We start from the raw sequence: 19,667 nt of genomic DNA, 5'->3' as shown, positions 1-19,667 counted from the left end.
AGATGTGTGGCGGGTTTGCCAATCCTCATACCCTCAGTGTTTAACGCTTTCACAGAGATGTGTGGCGGGTCTGCCAATCCTCACACACTCAATGTTAAACGCTTTCACAGAGATGTGTGGCGGGTCTGCCAATCCTCATACACTCAATGTTTAATGCTTTCACAGAGATGTGTGGCGGGACTGCCAATCCTCATACCCTCAATGTTTAACGCTTTCACAGAGATGGGGGCGGGACTGCCAATCCTCATACACTCAACGTTTAAGGCTTTCACAGAGATGTGTGGCTGGACTGCCAATCCTCATACCCTCAATGTTTAACGCTTTCACAGAGATGTGTGGCGGGACTGCCAATCCTCATACACGCAATGTTTAAGGCTTCCACAGAGATGTGTGACAGCAGTGCCAATCCTCATACACTCAGTGTTTAACGCTTTCACAGAGATGTGTGGCGGGACTGCCAATCCTCACACACTCAATGTTAAACGCTTTCACAGAGATGTGTGGCGGGTCTGCCAATCCTCATACACTCAGTGTTTAATGCTTTCACAGAGACGTCTGGCGGGTCTGCCAATCCTCATACACTCAATGTTTAACGCTTTAACAGAGATGTATGACAGCAGTGCCAATCCTCATACACTCAACGTTTAAGTCTTTCACAGAGATGTGTGATGGGACTGCCAATCCTCATACACTCAATGTTTAGGGCTTTCACAGAGATGTGTGGCTGGACTGCCAATCCTCATACACTCAATGTTTAATGCTTTCACAGAGATGTGTGGCTGGACTGCCAATCCTCATAAACTCAACGTTTAAGGCTTTCACAGAGATGTGTGATGGGACTGCCAATCCTCATACCCTCAACGTTTAAGGCTTTCACAGAGATGTGTGGCTGGACTGCCAATCCTCATACCCTCAATGTTTAGGGCTTTCACAGAGATGTGTGGCTGGACTGTCAATCCTCATACCCTCAGTGTCTAACGCTTTCACAGAGATGTGTGGTGGACTGCCAGTCATCGTACCCTCAATGTTTAACGCTTTCACAGAGATGCGTGGCGGGACTGCCAATCCTCATACACTCTACGTTTAAGGCTTTCACAGAGATGTGTGATGGGACTGACAATCCTCATACACTCAATGTTTAGGGCTTTCACAGAGATGTGTGATGGGACTGCCAATCCTCATACACTCAATGTTTAGGGCTTTCACAGAGATGTGTGGCTGGACTGCCAATCCTCATACCCTCAATGTTTAATGCTTTCACAGAGATGTGTGGCTGGACTGCCAATCCTCATACACTCAATGTTTAACGCTTTCACAGAGGTGTGTGGCTGGACTGCCAATCCTCATACACTCAACGTTTAAGGCTTTCACAGAGATGTGTGGCTGGACTGCCAATCCTCATACCCTCAATGTTTAACGCTTTCACAGAGATGTGTGATGGGACGGCCAATCCTCATACACTCAATGTTTAACGCTTTCACAGAGATGTGTGATGGGACTGCCAATCCTCATACACTCAACGTTTAAGGCTTTCACAGAGATGTGTGGCTGGACTGCCAATCCTCATACCCTCAATGTTTAACGCTTTCACAGAGATGTGTGATGGGACTGCCAATCCTCATACACTCAATGTTTAGGGCTTTCACAGAGATGTGTGGCTGGACTGTCAATCCTCATACCCTCAATGTTTAACGCTTTCACAGAGATGTGTGGTGGGACTGCCAATCCTCACACACTCAATGTTTAGGGCTTTCACAGAGATGTGTGGCTGGACTGCCAATCCTCATACACTCAATGTTTAACGCTTTCACAGAGATGTGTGATGGGACTGCCAATCCTCATACACTCAACGTTTAAGGCTTTCACAGAGATGTGTGGCTGGACTGCCAATCCTCATACCCTCAATGTTTAAGGCTTTCACAGAGATGTGTGATGGGACTGCCAATCCTCATACACTCAATGTTTAGGGCTTTCACAGAGATGTGTGGCTGGACTGCCAATCCTCATACACTCAATGTTTAACGCTTTCACAGAGATGTGTGATGGGACTGCCAATCCTCATACACTCAACGTTTAAGGCTTTCACAGAGATGTGTGGCTGGACTGCCAATCCTCATACCCTCAATGTTTAACGCTTTCACAGAGATGTGTGATGGGACTGCCAATCCTCATACACTCAATGTTTAGGGCTTTCACAGAGATGTGTGGCTGGACTGTCAATCCTCATACCCTCAATGTTTAACGCTTTCACAGAGATGTGTGATGGGACGGCCAATCCTCACACACTCAATGTTTAGGGCTTTCACAGAGATGTGTGGCTGGACTGCCAATCCTCATACCCTCAATGTTTAACGCTTTCACAGAGATGTGTGATGGGACGGCCAGTCCTCATACACTCAATGTTTAACGCTTTCACAGAGATGTGTGATGGGACGGCCAGTCCTCATACACTCAATGTTTAGGGCTTTCACAGAGATGTGTGGCTGGACTGCCAATCCTCATACCCTCAATGTTTAACGCTTTCACAGAGATGTGTGGTGGGACTGCCAGTCCTCATACACTCAATGTTTAACGCTTTCACAGAGATGTGTGATGGGACGGCCAGTCCTCATACACTCAATGTTTAGGGCTTTCACAGAGATGTGTGGCTGGACTGCCAATCCTCATACCCTCAATGTTTAACGCTTTCACAGAGATGTGTGGTGGGACTGCCAGTCATCAAACATTCAACTTTTAAGGCCTTCACAGAAATCTGTGACTTGACAGCCAAGCATCCTACACTCAAAGTTTTAGGCATTCACAATGATGTAAAGAGTGATTGTCAACATTTGTACACCCAACGTTTAAGGCTTTCACAGAGATGTATAGACAGACCGCCAATCTTTGTACACTCAAGTTAAATTCTTTCATAGTAATTCATAAAGAGATAGTCAATACTTGCACCCTTAAAGTGTAAAGCTTTCACTGCGGTATCTATAGACAGCCCATCCTTATAGACTCAAAGTTTAAAGCTTTCAGTGTGATATATATACACAAGAGCGAGGCAAACCTTACATATGATTTATGAAACCATGCAAGGCCACTTTGAATGGCCCTGAGTGGCTCCATAGATCTGGAGCAACGCAACGCAGCTGAAATCGATGCGTTACGTCACTCCGCCCTGGTAAGGCATTCCATAGGCATGGTGTGGGTGTCCCTCGCAACTCTCATGGTTTTTGCTGCATTCCCAGATTTACCAGAAGTGGTAGACCTGGGAATGGGCAAAATGCTACGCCATCCCAGGGGAGGCACAGCAAGGAGAAATATGTTTATTTCTCCTCGTTTTTGCCCCTTTCCATGTGTGCTGCGTTCTGCTCCATGCGTAGAGGAATGTGCCTCGCAGGATTGTTTTGTGCAGGAAGGGACAATCTTGCTAACAACGCAGGCTCTGGTGCACCATGGTGCACAAGTCCTTGCACTGATTCTAGGCAGCCAATTGTGCACCAGCGCAGGGGGAAAGGACAGGTATGCGCTGTATCGCCTTCAGTGTGGTGCATTCCTGCCCTTTCCCTGTCATGCAGCGCAGCGCAGCGCAACGCAGCAAGCTGACTTGCTGCACCGCTCTGCGCGACATTCTCGTAAATAGGCCCCTAAGGTTAAGGCTTTCGCAGGGATGTACAGTGGGACCGCCAGTCCTTGCACACATAACGTTTAAAGATTTTACAGTGATGGATAAAGGGGCCGCCAATCCTTGTACACTCAGTGTTTAAGGCTTTCACAGTGATAGTGTGACTGCCGATTCGTGTACTTAAAAAGTTTAAGGTTTTCACTGTAATATATGAAAGAACTGCTATTTCTTGTACATAAACTTTAAGCCTCACAGTGGTTCTTGTACACATGAGAAATGTACGGCTGTCGTTGTGGAAAGTGACAGGGACCCCTCATATACTCTAATGTGCAATCTCTCAGAGGTGAAAGATGGGCAGACAGTCGTCCGAAACATTTTGAGTTGATGGTTCTTAATGGTGCGTAAAACGTTTGGCAATACACTGGGCCATATTACGAAGAAAGTGACAAAAAGGAGCGAATCACCTTCCTGCACTGCACTGCATGACAGGGAAAGGGCAGCAACGGCTGTATTTAAAATAATACGGCGCATTCTTATCTTTTCCCTGTCCTGTCACTCTTTTGCTGCCTAGCGCCAACACGGGCACCCTTACACCATGGTGCAAGCGTGCCTGCGTTAAATGCAGGATTGGTTTTGTGCAGGAAGGGGCCCCTTCCTGTACTAGAGAGCTGAGACCATAGCAGGGGTAGAACAGAACTGGGGGTGGGCGGTGAGCTCCGCTCGTGGAGTTTTTCCCACTCCGCGCTTCGTTTAGAGCACAGAGTAGCGGAAAACTCAGCAGAGCAGAGTTTTTTCCTCGTTAGCGCTCACCAACGCTAAGTTGACAACTGCGAACAAGGAAAAGCTTACTCCACGCCACCTCTCAGCGAGATTATTCGATGCGGGCAGTCGCAGATGGTCGCTACCGCTTGCGTTGAGAAACCTTCCGTTCATGTTGTGGTAGCTGCCGCTTGAGTAGAAAATCTACTTGTGTGGCAGAAAAGAAGCAGCACCCTCTTGTGCTGCATGTGGTGCCATTCACGCTGATTTTACAGCGCGGGACAAACACCCGAACCTAACAATCTGTGCGAACAGCGCAACCTAATGCAGTCCACCGCTTGTGGAACTCTGCGAACTCTGCCCAGGCCTAAACAGAACAGAGAAGAGGAGAGCAGAGGTGGACAGACAAAGGACAGAGGAGAGCAGAGCTGATCTGAGTACAGGAGAGCAGTAAGGGACATAAGTATAGAAGAGACTAGAGAACAGAGGAGGAGAGAAAAGAGCACAGGTTGACAGAGGAGAGCAAAGGAAAGAGAGCAGAGGAGGACAGAAGAAGGGCAAAGGAGAGCAACTGTGAACAGAGAAAAGGAAAGCAAGGGCAGAGAAGGCTAGAAGGGAGCAGGGGACAGAGCAGCATAGCTAAGAGCAGGGGAGGACAGAGCAGAGTTGAGGAGAGGTCAGACAAGGGTGGAGAAGGATGGAAAAGAACAGAGAACACAGGAAGACAGAGAAAGATATAAGAGAGAAGAGAACAGACGAGTGCAGATGCAGCAGAGAAAGGCAGAGTGCAAGAGGGTAGATGAGAGAAGAGGAGAGCAGAATAGAATGGAGAACAGAAGAGGGCTGAGAGGGCTGAAGATAGGAGGGTGAATGAGAGCAAACAAGAACAGCGGGGAGGATGGCAAGAAAATAGTGGAGCGCAGGGGATAGTAAAGGGTGGAGGGCAAAGAAGTGCAGAGGAGATTATAGCAGAGGACGGCAGAGGAGAAAAGAGGAGACCACAGCAGAGAAGAGCAGAATAGACCATAGCAGAGGAGGGCAGAGGAGAGCGGAGAAGACCACGTCAAAGGAGGGCAGAGGAAACCATAACAGAGGAGGGTAGAGGAGACGATAGCAGAGGAGGGCAGCGGCAAGTAGGGGGACTGTACCAGAGGAGAGCAGAGGAGACCATAGCAGAGGAGGGCAGAGGAGAGCAGAGGAGACCACAGCAGTGGAGAGCAGAGGAGATCACAGCAGAGGAGAGCAGAGAAGACCACGTCAGAGGAGGGCAGAGGAAACCATAACAGAGGAGGTCAGCGGAAAGTAGGGAAACTGTAGCAGAGGAGAGCAGAGAAGACCATAGCAGAGGAGAGCAGCGGAGACCACAGCAGAGCAGAGCAGAGGAGAGCAGAGGAGACCATAGCAGAGGGGAGCAGAGGAGACCACAGCAGAGGAGATCACAGCAGAGAAGAGCAGAGGAGACCATAGCAGAGGAGGGCAGAGGAGAGCAGATGAGACCACAGCAGAGGAGAGCAGAGGAGACTGTAGCAGAGAAGGGCAGAGGAGACCATAGCAGAGGAGACCATAGCAGAGGAGAGCAAAGAAGACCGCAGCAAAGAAGGGCATAGGAGACCATAGATGAGGAGGCCAGAGGAGAGCAGAGACTGCAGCAGAGAAGGGCAGAGGAGACCATAGCAGAGGAAGGCAGAGGAGGCCCCAGCAGAGAAGGGCAGAGGTGACCATAGCAGAGGAGGGCAGAGGGGAACAGAAAGAAGGGAGCAGATTAGCTCGGGAGAGGCACGGTGAATAAAGGAGCATGCTGAAGGCAAAGGGCAATGGTTCTCAACCTGTGGTCCGGGGACCCCTAGGGGTCCACGAAGCATCCTCAGGGGGTCCGCGACTGCTTAGAAAAATAAATAATATTAACAGATTAATAAAGTGTATATAAATAAAGTGGCTAAATGTAAAGCTAAATATTTTAAAGCGTACTGTAAATGTCATGGACTTTGAAATTGGAGGCTAAAAATTGAATTATTATCCTCAGATTGAGCGTGGGAGCAGGGCGGGTGCATCAAACAGAATTTAGTATGGATAATGTGCGGCTTCAATTGAATTTAGAAAAGCTCCAACCCTCCTATTAAATTAAAGTTGTTATTTTTGTATTTTATTTCTTTGTAAATTAAATAAGATGCGCTAGGGTGTGTATGTGTTTGATGAGTCCTTGTTTCTGTATTGCTTGTGTACTGTTTTGCGGTTCAAATCATCGACAATGTTTAGGCCGGGGTCCTCGGGTCCCAGTATTGGCTCAGTGAGGGTCCCTGGGTCCCAGTATTGGATCAGTGGGGGTCCCCAGGTCCCAGTAGTGGCTCAGTGGGGGTCCCCAGGTCCCAGTATTGGCTCAGTGGGGGGTCCCCAGGTCCCAGTAGTGGCTCGGGGGGGTCCCTGCGTCCCAGTATTGGCTCAGTAGGGGTCCCCGGGTCCCAGTATTGGCTTAGTGGGGGTCCCTGTGTCCCAGTATTGGCTCAGAGGGGGTCCCCGGGTCCCAGTATTGGCTCAGTGGGGGTCCTCGGGTCCCAGTATTGGCTCAGTTCGGGTCCCCAGGTCCCAGTATTGGCTCAGTGGGGGGTCCCCAGGTCCCAGTAGTGGCTCGGGGGGGGGGGGCTGCGTCCTAGTATTGGCTCAGTGAGGGTCCTCGGGTCCCAGTATTGGCTTAGTGGGGGGGTCCCAGATTCCAATAATCACTCAGTGGGGAGTCCCCAGCTTCCAATAATGACCCCTTTAGAGCACCCCAGCTTCCAGTAATGACTCACTGGGGGGCCCATTCCAGTACTGATAAAGTGGGGGTACACAGAAGTCAAAAGGGGGGGGGGGCACTGACATAGGATAGCGTGGCATAGTGGAACTGGGGAGGAGAGAGGCGGCCATGGTAGGGCAGGGCGGGGGGGGAGGGGGGGCAGAGAAGAGCAGAAGAAAACAGGGGAAGGAAAGGAAGGGCAGAGAGAGGCAAGCACTGGAGCGTGGAGGAGGGCAGAGCGGCTCCTGAGCAGAGAAAAGATTCACATTTCTGGGGGGGCGCTGCCCCCACCGCGGCGGTAACATGAGAGCGTCTATATTGGGAGCGAGCGGAAATGCAGCGGATGTTGGAAAGGCTGTGCGGGCACAAGGTGGGGGCTGGGGGGGCATGATTTAATTATTGATGAGAGCCGATTATCGATCTTGGACGCAAAAGTTCTGCATCATTTGCTAATGCAGGCTCGGGCTGTGTCAGGGCAGCGGGAAGGTCGGGCAGTGTGGCAGTGGGCAGTGGGGGGAGGTCGGGCAGTGGGGGGGGGGGCGGGCACAGGAGTGAGGAACACCTGGAGCATCTGTGCAGGACAACCCGTTCAACCCACGCCTGTCTCGGGCCAGACCCAGGTCAGTGTACTCCCACCCTGACCCCACCTGAGGGAGGGACCCTGCTCAAGCAAGGCCTCTCTAGCCAGACCCAGGTCAGTGCACTCCCACCCTGACCCCACCTGAGGGAGGTACCCTGCTCAAGCAAGGCCTCTCTAGCCAGACCCAGGTCAGTGCACTCCCACCCTGACCCCACCTGAGGGAGGGAACCTGCTCAAGCAAGGCCTCTCTAGCCAGACCCAGGTCAGTGCACTCCCACCCTGACCCCACCTGAGGGAGGGACCCTGCTCAAGCAAGGCCTCTCTAGCCAGACCCAGGTCAGTGCACTCCCACCCTGACCCCACCTGAGGGAGGGACCCTGCTCAAGCAAGGCCTCTCTAGCCAGACCCAGGTCACTGCACTCCCACCCTGACCCCACCTGAGGGAGGGACCCTGCTCAAGCAAGGCCTCTCTAGCCAGACCCAGGTCAGTGCACTCCCACCCTGACCCCACCTGAGGGAGGGAACCTGCTCAAGCAAGGCCTCTCTAGCCAGACCCAGGTCAGTGCACTCCCACCCTGACCCCACCTGAGGGAGGGACCCTGCTCAAGCAAGGCCTCTCTAGCCAGACCCAGGTCAGTGCACTCCCACCCGGACCCCACCTGAGGGAGGGACCCTGCTCAAGCAAGGCCTCTCTAGCCAGACCCAGGTCAGTGCACTCCCACCCTGACCCCACCTGAGGGAGGGACCCTGCTCAAGCAAGGCCTCTCTAGCCAGACCCAGGTCAGTGCACTCCCACCCGGACCCCACCTGAGGGAGGGACCCTGCTCAACCAAGGCCTCTCTAGCCAGACCCGGGTCAATGACCTCCCACCCTGACCCCACCTAAGGGAGGGACCCTGCTTAACCAGGGTCAGTGCACTCACACCCAGACCCCACCTAAGGGAGGGACCCTGCTCAAGCAAGGCCTCTCTAGCCAGACCCAGGTCAGTGACCTCCCACCCTGAACCTACCTGAGGGAGGGACCCTGCTCAAGCAAGGCCTCTCTAGCCAGACCCAGGTCAGTGACCTCCCACCCTGACCCCACCTGAGGGGGGACCCTGCTCAAGCAAGGCCTCTCTAGCCAGATCCAGGTCAGTGACCTCCCACCCTGACCCCACCTGAGGGGGGACCCTGCTCAAGCAAGGCCTCTCTAGCCAGACCCTGACCCCACCTGAGGGGGGACCCTGCTCAAGCAAGGCCTCTCTAGCCAGACCCATGTCAATGACCTCCCACCCTGACCCCACCTGAGGGGGGGACCCTGCTCAAGCAAGGCCTCTCTAGCCAGACCCAGGTCAGTGACCTCCCACCCTGACCCCACCTGAGGGGGGACCCTGCTCAAGCAAGGCCTCTCTAGCCAGACCCAGGTCAGTGACCTCCCACCCTGACCCCACCTGAGGGGGGGACCCTGCTCAACCACCTGACATTACTTAAGCTCCCTCACTGAGGTACCCATTGTTACTTTCACCCTCTTATTGAGATATATCATTACTTTAACTCCATTACTTAGGCACCTGGCATTACTTCAGCTCCTTCACCGAGGTATCCATTGTTACTTTCTCCCCTCATTGAGATATGTCATTACTATAACTCCAGTACTTAGCCACCTGCCAATACTCCAGCTCCATCACTGAGGTATCCATTGTTACTTGCATCCTCTTATTGAGATACTTCATTACTTTAACTCATTACTTAGCCACCTACCATTACTTTCACTTTCGTTTTGAGGCCTACCATTACTTTGACTCCCTAACTGATGGGCTGTTTCCTCCACCACTTCGTGTGGATTCTCATTTTTAAGGTGAGTAAATCAATATTGTATGAGCTGATTTAAAATAGCAGCAAATGTGGAGAACCTGAAAATGTCAATTATTTATTGCCAGGGGTGTTCTAAAACAAACGAAGATATACTTGGTGTGAATGTTATGTTTGCGTTAGGATTGGCTTAAAAGCCTATTCAGGGATGGATGGAAATGATTTGATTTCCTATTTGAGTACAATATTGTCAATCTTTCCTTAAGTAGAATAATTATCTAGTGAAAATGAATTAACTTCACTGAATATTTACTAGGTTGGAGGGATATAGTCTGAGCTCCCATCATTCATTCAATGGTATTTATTTTTATTTTATTGAATGTTTTTATGCCAAAGATAGGGTTGGGTTCCTGCAGGAAGCAGGGGTGTGTGTGCTCTGAGTAAGGAAAGGCAGCGGGGTTCCTGGCTAGGACAGTAGGGGTGTCTCTACTCCTACAGGGGAGGGGCGCGGAGTAAGGAAAGGCAGCAGGGGTCCTGGCTAGGGCAGTGAGGGTGTCTCTACTCCTACAGGGGAGGGGCGCGGAGTAAGGAAAGGCAGCAGGGGTCCTGGCTAGGACAGTGGGGGTGTCTCTACTCCTGCAGCGGGGAGGGGGGGTCAGAGTAAGGAAAGGCAGCGGGGTTCCTGGCTAGGACAGTGAGGGTGTCTCTACTCCTACAGGGGAGGGGCGCGGAGTAAGGAAAGGCAGCAGGGGTCCTGGCTAGGACAGTAGGGGTGTCTCTACTCCTGCAGCAGGAAGCGGGGGAGGGGGGGTCAGAGTATGGAAAGACAGCAGGGTTCCTGGCTAGGACAGTGGGGGTGTCTCTACTCCTGCAGCGGGGGGGGGGGGGTCAGAGTATGGAAAGGCAGCGGGGTTCCTAGCTAGGACAGTAGGGGTGTCTCTACTCCTGCAGGGGAGGGGGGGGCGGAGTAAGGAAAGGCAGCAGGGGTCCTGGCTAGGACAGTAGGGGTGTCTCTACTACTGCAGCAGGGGGGGGGGGTCAGAGTATGGAAAGGCAGCAGGGGTTCCTGGCTAGGACAGTGGGGGTGTCTCTACTCTTGCATCAGGGGGGTCAGAGTAAGGAAAGGCAGCAGGGGTCCTGGCTAGGACAGTGGGGGTGTCTCTACTCCTGCAGAAGGGGGGGGGGGGTCAGAGTAAGGAAAGGCAGCAGGGTTCCTGGCTAGGACAGCAGGGGTGTCTCTACTCCTGCAGCGGGGCGGGGGGGTGTCAGAGTATGGAAAGGCAGCAGGGGTTCCTGGCTAGGACAGCAGGGGTGTCTCTACTCCTGCAGCATGGGGGGGGGTCAGAGTATGGAAAGGCAGCAGGGGTTCCTGGCTAGGACAGCAGGGGTGTCTCTACTCCTGCAGCAGGGGGGGGGGTCAGAGTATGGAAAGGCAGCAGGGGTTCCTGGCTAGGACAGTGGGGGTGTCTCTACTCTTGCAGCAGGGGGGGGCAGAGTATGGAAAGGCAGCAGGGTTCCTGGCTAGGACAGCAGGGGTGTCTCTACTCCTGCAGCGGGGGGGGGGTGTCAGAGTAAGGAAAGGCAGCAGGGGTCCTGGCTAGGACAGTGGGGGTGTCTCTACTCCTGCAGCAGGGGGGGGGGGTCAGAGTAAGGAAAGGCAGCAGGGTTCCTGGCTAGGACAGCAGGGGTGTCTCTACTCCTGCAGCGGGGGGGGGGGGTCAGAGTATGGAAAGGCAGCAGGGGTTCCTGGCTAGGACAGCAGGGGTGTCTCTACTCTTGCAGCAGGGGGGTCAGAGTAAGGAAAGGCAGCAGGGTTCCTGGCTAGGACAGCAGGGGTGTCTCTACTCCTGCAGCAGGGGGGGGGGGGGTCAGAGTAAGGAAAGGCAGCAGGGTTCCTGGCTAGGACAGCAGGGGTGTCTCTACTCCTGCAGCATGGGGGGGGGGGTCAGAATATGGAAAGGCAGCAGGGGTTCCTGGCTAGGACAGTGGGGTGTCTCTACTCTTGCAGCAGGGGGGGCAGAGTATGGAAGGGCAGCAGGGTTCCTGGCTAGGACAGCAGGGGTGTCTCTACTCTTGCAGCGGGGGGGGGGGGGTCAGAGTATGGAAAGGCAGCAGGGGTTCCTGGCTAGGACAGCAGGGGTGTCTCTACTCTTGCAGCAGGGGGGGCAGAGTATGGAAAGGCAGCAGGGTTCCTGGCTAGGACAGCGGGGGTGTCTCTACTCTTGCAGCGGGGGGGGGGGGTCAGAGTAAGGAAAGGCAGCAGGGTTCCTGGCTAGGACAGCAGGGGTGTCTCTACTCCTGCAGCGGGGCGGGCGGGTGTCAGAGTATGGAAAGGCAGCAGGGGTTCCTGGCTAGGACAGCAGGGGTGTTTCTACTCTTGCAGCAGGGGGGTCAGAGTAAGGAAAGGCAGCAGGGGTCCTGGCTAGGACAGTAGGGGTGTCTCTACTCCTGCAGCATGGGGGGGGTCAGAGTATGGAAAGGCAGCAGGGTTCCTGGCTAGGACAGCAGGGGTGTCTCTACTCCTGCAGCATGGGGGGGGGGGTCAGAGTATGGAAAGGCAGCAGGGGTTCCTGGCTAGGACAGCAGGGGTGTCTCTACTCCTGCAGCAGGGGGGGGGGGCAGAGTATGGAAAGGCAGCAGGGTTCCTGGCTAGGACAGTGGGGGTGTCTCTACTCTTGCAGCAGGGGGGGCAGAGTATGGAAAGGCAGCAGGGTTCCTGGCTAGGACAGCAGGGGTGTCTCTACTCCAGCAGCAGTGGGGGTAGGGCAGGATGGAATAGACAGGCTGGTGTGCAGCAGGCACCGGTACCCGGGGTACCTGCTTCTCCATCCTGTACCCCTCAGTCTTGAAAGGGGGTTCCCATCAGGGGGCCAGTGATGGGAGCCTGTGGTGCCCGGGTTTAGGCCGAGTCCTTGGGTGAAAGCTTTGTGCACATTCGTGTTACACAGGGAGGGACATGAAGGAGCGCTCCCCCCCCCCCACCGGTGTAGTGTCTGAAGCCAGTTCCTGCTGGCCTAGGGAGGGGGTGGGGGGTGCCCTGCACCTACCCCCCCGTCCACCGGTGTAGTGTCTGAGGCCAGTACCTGCTGACCTAGGGAGGGGCCGGTAGGGATGCCATGGGGGGGGCTCTTCTCCCAGGAAAGATGTCTACTCAGGATAACGCACTCCTCACCCTTGTCTGGAAATATTCCTCGCTACACTCCTGTGTTGTTTTTCGAGTTTCTATTTATAGTTATTTAGTTGGGTGCAGCGGATGGGGTGAGGTACAGGACCCCATCTATGCCTTGCTTCTGGCAGACAGGGGCCCCATCTCTCGCTTGCTCCTGGCAGACACGGGCCCCATCTCTCGCTTGTTCCTGGCATGCAAGGGCCCCATCTCTTGCTTGCTCCTGGCAGACAGGGGCCCCATCTCTTGCTTGTTCCTGGCATACAAGGACCCCATCTCTTGCCTGCTCCTGGCAGACAGGGGCGCCATCTCTAGTTTGCTCCTGGCAGTCAGGGGCCCCATCTCTCGCTTGCTCCTGGCAGGCAGGGACTTCCATGTCACTCTTGATCCTCGCAGACAGGGGTCTCCATGTCACTCTTGGTCCTGACAGGCAGGGGTCCCAGCTCTCGCTTTTTCCTGGCAGACAGGGGCCCCATCTCTCGCTTGCTTCTGGCAGACAGGGGCCCCATCTCTTGCTTGCTCCTGGCATACAAGGGCCCCATCTCTTGCTTGTTCCTGGCATACAAGGGCCCCATCTCTTGCCTGCTCCTGGCAGACAGGGGCCCCATCTCTTGCTTGCTCCTGGCAGACAGGGGCCCCATCTCTAGTTTGCTCCTGGCAGACAGGGGCCCCATCTCTCGCTTGTTCCTGGCATGCAAGGGCCCCATCTCTTGCTTGCTCCTGGCAGACAGGGGCCCCCTCTCTCGCTTGTTCCTGGCATACAAGGGCCCTATCTCTTGCCTGCTCCTGGCAGAAAGGGGCCCCATCTCTTGCTTGCTGCTGGCAGACAGGGGCCCCATCTCTTGCTTGTTCCTGGCATACAAGGGCCCCATCTCTCCCTTGTTCATGGCATACAATGGCCCCATCTCTCGCTTGCTCCTGGCAGACAGGTGCCCCATCTCTTGCTTGCTCCTGGCAGACAGGGGCCCCATCTCTCGCTTGCTCCTGGCAGATGGGGGCCCCATCTCTTGCTTGCTTCTGGCAGACGGGGGCCCCATCTCTCGCTTGCTCCTGGCAGACAGGGGGCACCATCTCTAGTTTGCTCCTGGCAGTCAGGGGACCCATCTCTCGCTTGCTCCTGGCAGACAGGGACTTCCATGTCACTCTTGCTCCTGGCAGACAGGGACCTTCATGTCACTCTTGCTCCTAGCAGACAGGGACCTCCATCTCACCCTTGCTTCTGGCACACAGGGGCCTCCATGTCACTCTTGGTCCTGGCAGGCAGGGGTCCCAGCTCTCGCTTTTTCCTGGCAGACAGGGGCCCCATCTCTCGCTTGCTTCTGGCAGACAGGGGCCCCATCTCTCGCTTGCTCCTGGCATACAAGGGCCCCATCTCTCGCTTGTTCCTGGCATACAAGGGCCCCATCTCTTGCCTGCTCCTGGCAGACACGGGCCCCCTCTCTTGCTTGCTCCTGGCAGATAGGGGCCCCATCTCTAGTTTGCTCCTGGCAGACAGGGGCCCTATCTCTTGCTTGCTCCTGGCAGACAGGGGCCCCATCTCTCACTTGCTCCTGTATTACAAGGGCCCCATCTCTTGCTTGCTCCTGGCAGACAGGGGCCCCATCTCTTGCTTGCTCCTGGCAGACAGGGTCCCCTTCTCTTGCTTGCTGCTGGCAGACAGGGACCTCCATGCCACTCTTCCTCCTGGCAGACAGGGGTCCCATCTCTCGCTTGCTCCTGGCAGACAGGGGTCCCACTATCTCTCTTGCTCCTGGCAGGCAGGGGTCCCATCTCTCGCTTGCTCCTGGCAGACAGGGACTTCCATGTCACTCTTGGTCCTGGCAGACAGGGGCTTCATCTCACCTTTGCTCCTGGCAGACAGGGGCCTCCATGTCACTCTTGCTCCTGTCAGACAGGGTCCGCATCTCTTGCTTGCTTCTGGTAGACAAGGACCAATGTGTCACTTTTGCTCCTGGCAGACGGGGTCCTCCATGTGACTCTTGCTCCTGGCAGACGGGGTTCTCCATGTGACTCTTGCTCCTGGCAGACATGGACCTCCATCTCACCCTTGCTTCTGGCACACAGGGGCCTCCATGTCACTCTTGGTCCTGGCAGACAGGGGTCCCATCTCTCGCTTGCTCCTGGCAGACAGTGACCCAGTCTCTCGCTTGTTTATGGCATCTGGCAGATAGGAGCCCTGTGAGAAATTAGGTTGTTGGTTGACTGTGGTGTGGGCCCTGGGCAAGCAACAGACACAATCCTTTGCAGGATAAGCACAAAAAGTCACTAATTTAACCTGTGATTAACCCTGGGATCATTTGGCACAGAAAGCAGTCAGACTAAACTTAAGGCAGTGTGTAAAGCAGGGGTCTCCAACCTTTTCTGTAGCGAGAGCTACTTCTGATCAGTGAAAATCGTTGTGAGCTACTGAAGGATAAACAAGATGTGCATTACTACCAGACTCCCCCAGGCCCAGCCTTCTCGACTATTAGCCTCATGTCCAAAGAGCCGGCTGCTATGGTTTGAACAAAATACTTTGACTAGGGGCTGCCATGAGTGTCAGTGAGAGGGTGGGCTTTGGGGATGTTTGAACATGAGTGCGTATGAACGGGATATATGTGCATGGGTAATTGAGAGACTGTGTGGTATGTACGTGTGGCACAGGACCGACCTTTCGCCATATGTGGCACTGCTACATGTATAACACACGCATGCAACCATTTATTTAAATGGGAGAAATTTAAAGTGCAAACGTTCATAATGTGGAACATTTTCCTGCACTTTAATTTCATCCCATTTAAAAAATGACTATTTTTCTGTTACAAATATGCTGTACTGGCCAGTGGGAGCAAGAGACCTGCTGTTTATAAATGCAACACTTTGGAAAAAAATTGAGAAAATGAAAATGAAAAGTTAACTTAATAATAAGGTAACTTTTTCATTTTAATTTTCTCCCATTTAAGAGCATCATTTTGTTCCCACCTCCAATGTTGAGCTGACAATCACTCCATCCCTGCTGTCTCCTGCCGCCTAGCACTCCTCTTCTTCCAGTGTCCTAGCAGTCACTGCTGGGACACCAGCACAGGCTCCCCAGCAATCCGGGCGCTGCTTTCATGCAAACCGTGCATGACAGCAGTGTCAGGGTTCGTCTGAGCGGCTTCGACTGCCCCTCAGACACAGCCCTGGGGTCTGTGCAGTTTCTCCAGCCTGGCTATTAAACACAGCCGGGCTGGAGAGACCTAAGTGCGCATGTGTGTTTGGCCGGCCCGAGACAGCCGGCCAAACACACATGTGCACTTACATGCACTATCCCCTCCTCCCCTCTCCCACCTCCCGTGGTCCAGCCCCGCCCTCCCTGCACTGCTGTCTGTGCCAGAAGCAGAAAAATAAAACAGTAGTAAACCATTGTTTAATTTTTCTGGCACAGTCAGTGGGGTGACGCTTCTTCGCCATAACGAAGGAGCCGCCCCTGTTGGAATCATTAATTAAACTGTCACGGCAGAAAGGGCGTGGCTCACTAATTCTAATACAGGCCACTCCGTGAAGTGATGTAATCACAGGTGCTGAAGTGAAAGAAAGCAAAACACACTTTTTCATGTAAAAGTTCACACCCGCGTTGAATAAAGCTACAATCAGTGACACTTGCATCAGATCACAAGATGCAGATGAGCCAAGATCTGCCCTCCTCAGCCTCCACTGCGCTGATTGTCCTTACAGGATGCAACACAGATGGAACTGCTCAGAATTATGGGATTCGGACATCACTGCTTCACTAGCAGTCCCTAGTGGTACAGGGGGTGAAGCAGGAGATGCTTGGTTCTGGACAACACCTACGCACTCCCTCCTCCCAAACCCAGTCACCTGTGAGTGCGGCTTGGCAGCAAGGACATGGCCTGTTTCACGGCGCTGGCCACACTTGTAATGGATGTGAAACATGCTGCACTTTCTGACAGTCTGGCCAATAGCACATTGTGAGGCTCCCAGCCTGCCCTGCGGCCAATCCTGATGCTGCTCAGAGCAGCGTTAGGATTGGCTGGGAGCGCCCAGCGAGGGCACTCCCAGGCAGACAGGGAGCACTGCGTGTGTGTTTGGCCGGCCCAAGACGGACGGCCAAACACACATGCGCACTGAGGGGATTGTGCACACTGCATTCCCTCGTCCAGGTCACCCCACAAGGCCCTGCGCCTTTCACAACTAAAGGATAATAAACACAGTTTATTATCATTTTGTTGTAAAAGGTTTGCAGCTTCTGGGGGGGCGACCGATGCTCCTCCGCCCTAACGGAGGAGCTGCCGCTGTTGGCTACCTGTGTCGTACCTGTCCTGTGTGTGTGAGAGAATCGAGTTATGTTCCTTCTGCTACTGCCACGTGCCCTTAACTTATTATTTGTGTTAGAGGAGGTTGTGCTGCTGCTGTCCATGTTGCAAAGCTACACAAAAGAAAAAAAAGATTCATATTGCCAATGCTTGTTTTAATGCATGATGTGAGTGAAAGAGTGAAACCTCACAAAATATCAGCAAAGTTTACTTTCAAATTTCCACATGAAAAGAGCAGCTTTTTTAAAATGGAGGCGGCAACTTCATTCAATTTTAAATCATAGCTGACAAGTGGCCATTTGTGGAACTTTAGTCAATAGGCATTTGTATGCTGGGGTTTTGAGCTTATGATGAAACTTAAAAGCAAAACTACAAGCCCCACAATGCAACGTGCCCTTGGTTGAAGAAAACAAAAATGGATGGTAGTATCCTCTGTCCTGCTGCAAAAGTGCAGAGCTTTGAAATGCAAATTATAAGTTAGTTTCTGTGGGTCTTGCTGTTTCCCTGTAGGCAATGAAGTGACAATCAGTCCAGCGGGGAGAGGGCAGAGATGCGTTTCAGATGCGATTGCACCCTCTCCCTGTTAATTGGCTAACAGTAACCCTCCCTAGAAAACCTGCAGTGGGCGTCGTTTACCAGAACAGTGCGAGCAGCAACAGTTAGACGTGTGACGTGTCTCGAAACACTCGCCAAGGAAGCATAATGTGTGGTCACCGAACGTAGTGGGATTCAGGCGTCGCGCTTGCACCGCTACTGTGAAGCGCCCTGCTTGAACAAGTGCAGCAAGGGCCGCCAGTGTCGAGCGTTTCATAGGGGTGTCCGCACGTGTGGTCACCTAGCGACCCTGTGTCCGCATTGATGCACAGAGTGAAGTGAGGCGATGTTACGAACACACTCGTACTCACCTACACCAGTCACCGTTACGCATGAGGTTAAACCGTACACTTTGGAGAGGAGCATGGTTGTGTGTACCGAGTTGTCTGTACGGGAAGTGTGGTGTGGTAGGTCTGGTGCAGACCATTACTGAGTACCTGCACTTCTTTCATTTGAAAGGGAGAGTATCTGCACTTTTAAGCTCTGCTGAGTAGTAGCACTTCCCAGGAGCAAGCAGATGCTTTGAACAGGGTAGCAGCACTACTCAGGAGCAAGCAGGAGCTTTGAACAGAGAGTACCAGCACTTCGAGCACCAGCACTTCGAGTACCAGCACTTCGAGCACCAGCACTTCGAGCACCAGCACTTCTGTATTCCATGTAGAGCTCTGGTTGGTGGGGTTGTTTCAGGTCTGTTCTGGTGCAGGTGTCACTGCACAGTGTGGCTCATGGTCAGAGATGTCGTGCCCTGGCTCAGGGTGGGTACCTGTCTAGCGATGCAGGCCTTTGATTGGATGGTTGTGTGTTCAGAGAGGGTATGAAAATGGCTCCTGGTGCAGTTACCGTCCCCCCCCACTTTTTGCCTGATACTGATCCTGACGTGACTGAGAGTGTGCTGGGACCCAGCTAACCAGGCCCCAGCACCAGTGCTCTTTCACTTAAAATGTACCATTGTTTCCACAATTGGCACACCCCTGGCACACAGATAAGTCCCTTGTCAAAGGTACCAGTGGTGCCAAGGGCCCTGTGACCAGGGAAGGTCCCTAAGGGCTGCAGCATGTGTTGTGCCACCCTAAGGGACCCTTCACCTAACACATGCACACTGCCATTGCAGATTGTGTGTGATGGTGTGGAGAAAAGGACAAAGTCGACATGGCATCCCCCTCAGGGTGCCATGCACACGAAACACTGCCTGTGGCATAGGTAAGTCACCCCTCTAGCAGGCCTTACAGCCCTAAGGCAGGGTGCAGTGTACCACAGGTGAAGGCATAGCTGCATCAGCAATATGCCACTACAGTGTCTAGGTCCATTCTTAGAGATGGTAAGTACTTTGTGGCCATATTAAGTATATGGTCTGGGAGTTTGTCAAAACAAACTCCACAGTTCAATAAAGACTACACTGAATACTGGGAAGTTTGGTATCAAGCTTCTCAGCACAATAAACCCACACTGATGCCCGTGTGGGATTTATTCAAAACTGCACCCAGATGGCATGTTAGAGATGCCCCTGTATTTTACCCAATCATTTAGTGCAGGACTGACTGGTCTGTGCCAGCCTGCCACTGAGAGACGAGTTTCTGACCCCCTGGGGTGAGGGCCTTTGTGCCCTCTGGGGCCAGAAACAAAGCCTGCACTGGGTGGAGGTGCTTCACACCTCCCCCCTGCAGGAACTGTAACCCCTAGCAGTGAGCCTCAAAGTCTCAGGCTTTGTGTTACAATGCCCCTGGGCACTCCAGTTAGTGGAGATGCCTGCCCCCAGACAAAGCCCCAATTTTGGCACCAAGTCCGGAGAGATGATTAGGAAAAACAAGGAAGAGACAGCACCTCCGCCAGGACCACCCCTAAGGTGTCCAGAGCTGAAGTGAACCCCTCCTTGCAGAATCCTCCATCTTGGTTTGGAGGACAGGGACCAATAGGGATAGGAATGTGGCCCCCCTCCCCAAAGGGAGTTGACACCAGGAGGATGTAGTCACCCTCAGGGACAGTAGCCTCTAACCCTAAAAATGCCCCTAAATCTTGATTCCTGACGACCTCATAAGAAGAAGAAGGACTGCTTAGCGGAAACCCCAGCAGAGAAGAAAAGGAGACAACAACTGACTTGGCCCC

The 19,667-nt window shown here is 53.4% G+C and overlaps 1 protein-coding gene across 1 annotated transcript in view; it reads left to right on the top strand.

Annotated features, from left to right (window-relative positions):
- Positions 1-19,667, top strand: part of NPR2 (natriuretic peptide receptor 2) — a 428,259-nt gene that overhangs the window by 80,744 nt on the left and 327,848 nt on the right. The window lies entirely within an intron of this gene.

Source organism: Pleurodeles waltl, chromosome 1_2 (assembly GCF_031143425.1).
Source record: "Pleurodeles waltl isolate 20211129_DDA chromosome 1_2, aPleWal1.hap1.20221129, whole genome shotgun sequence".
NCBI lineage: Eukaryota > Metazoa > Chordata > Amphibia > Caudata > Salamandridae > Pleurodeles > Pleurodeles waltl.
The sequence above is the reverse complement of the archived record's forward strand: the minus strand, read 5'-3'. Positions and strand labels throughout refer to the sequence as shown.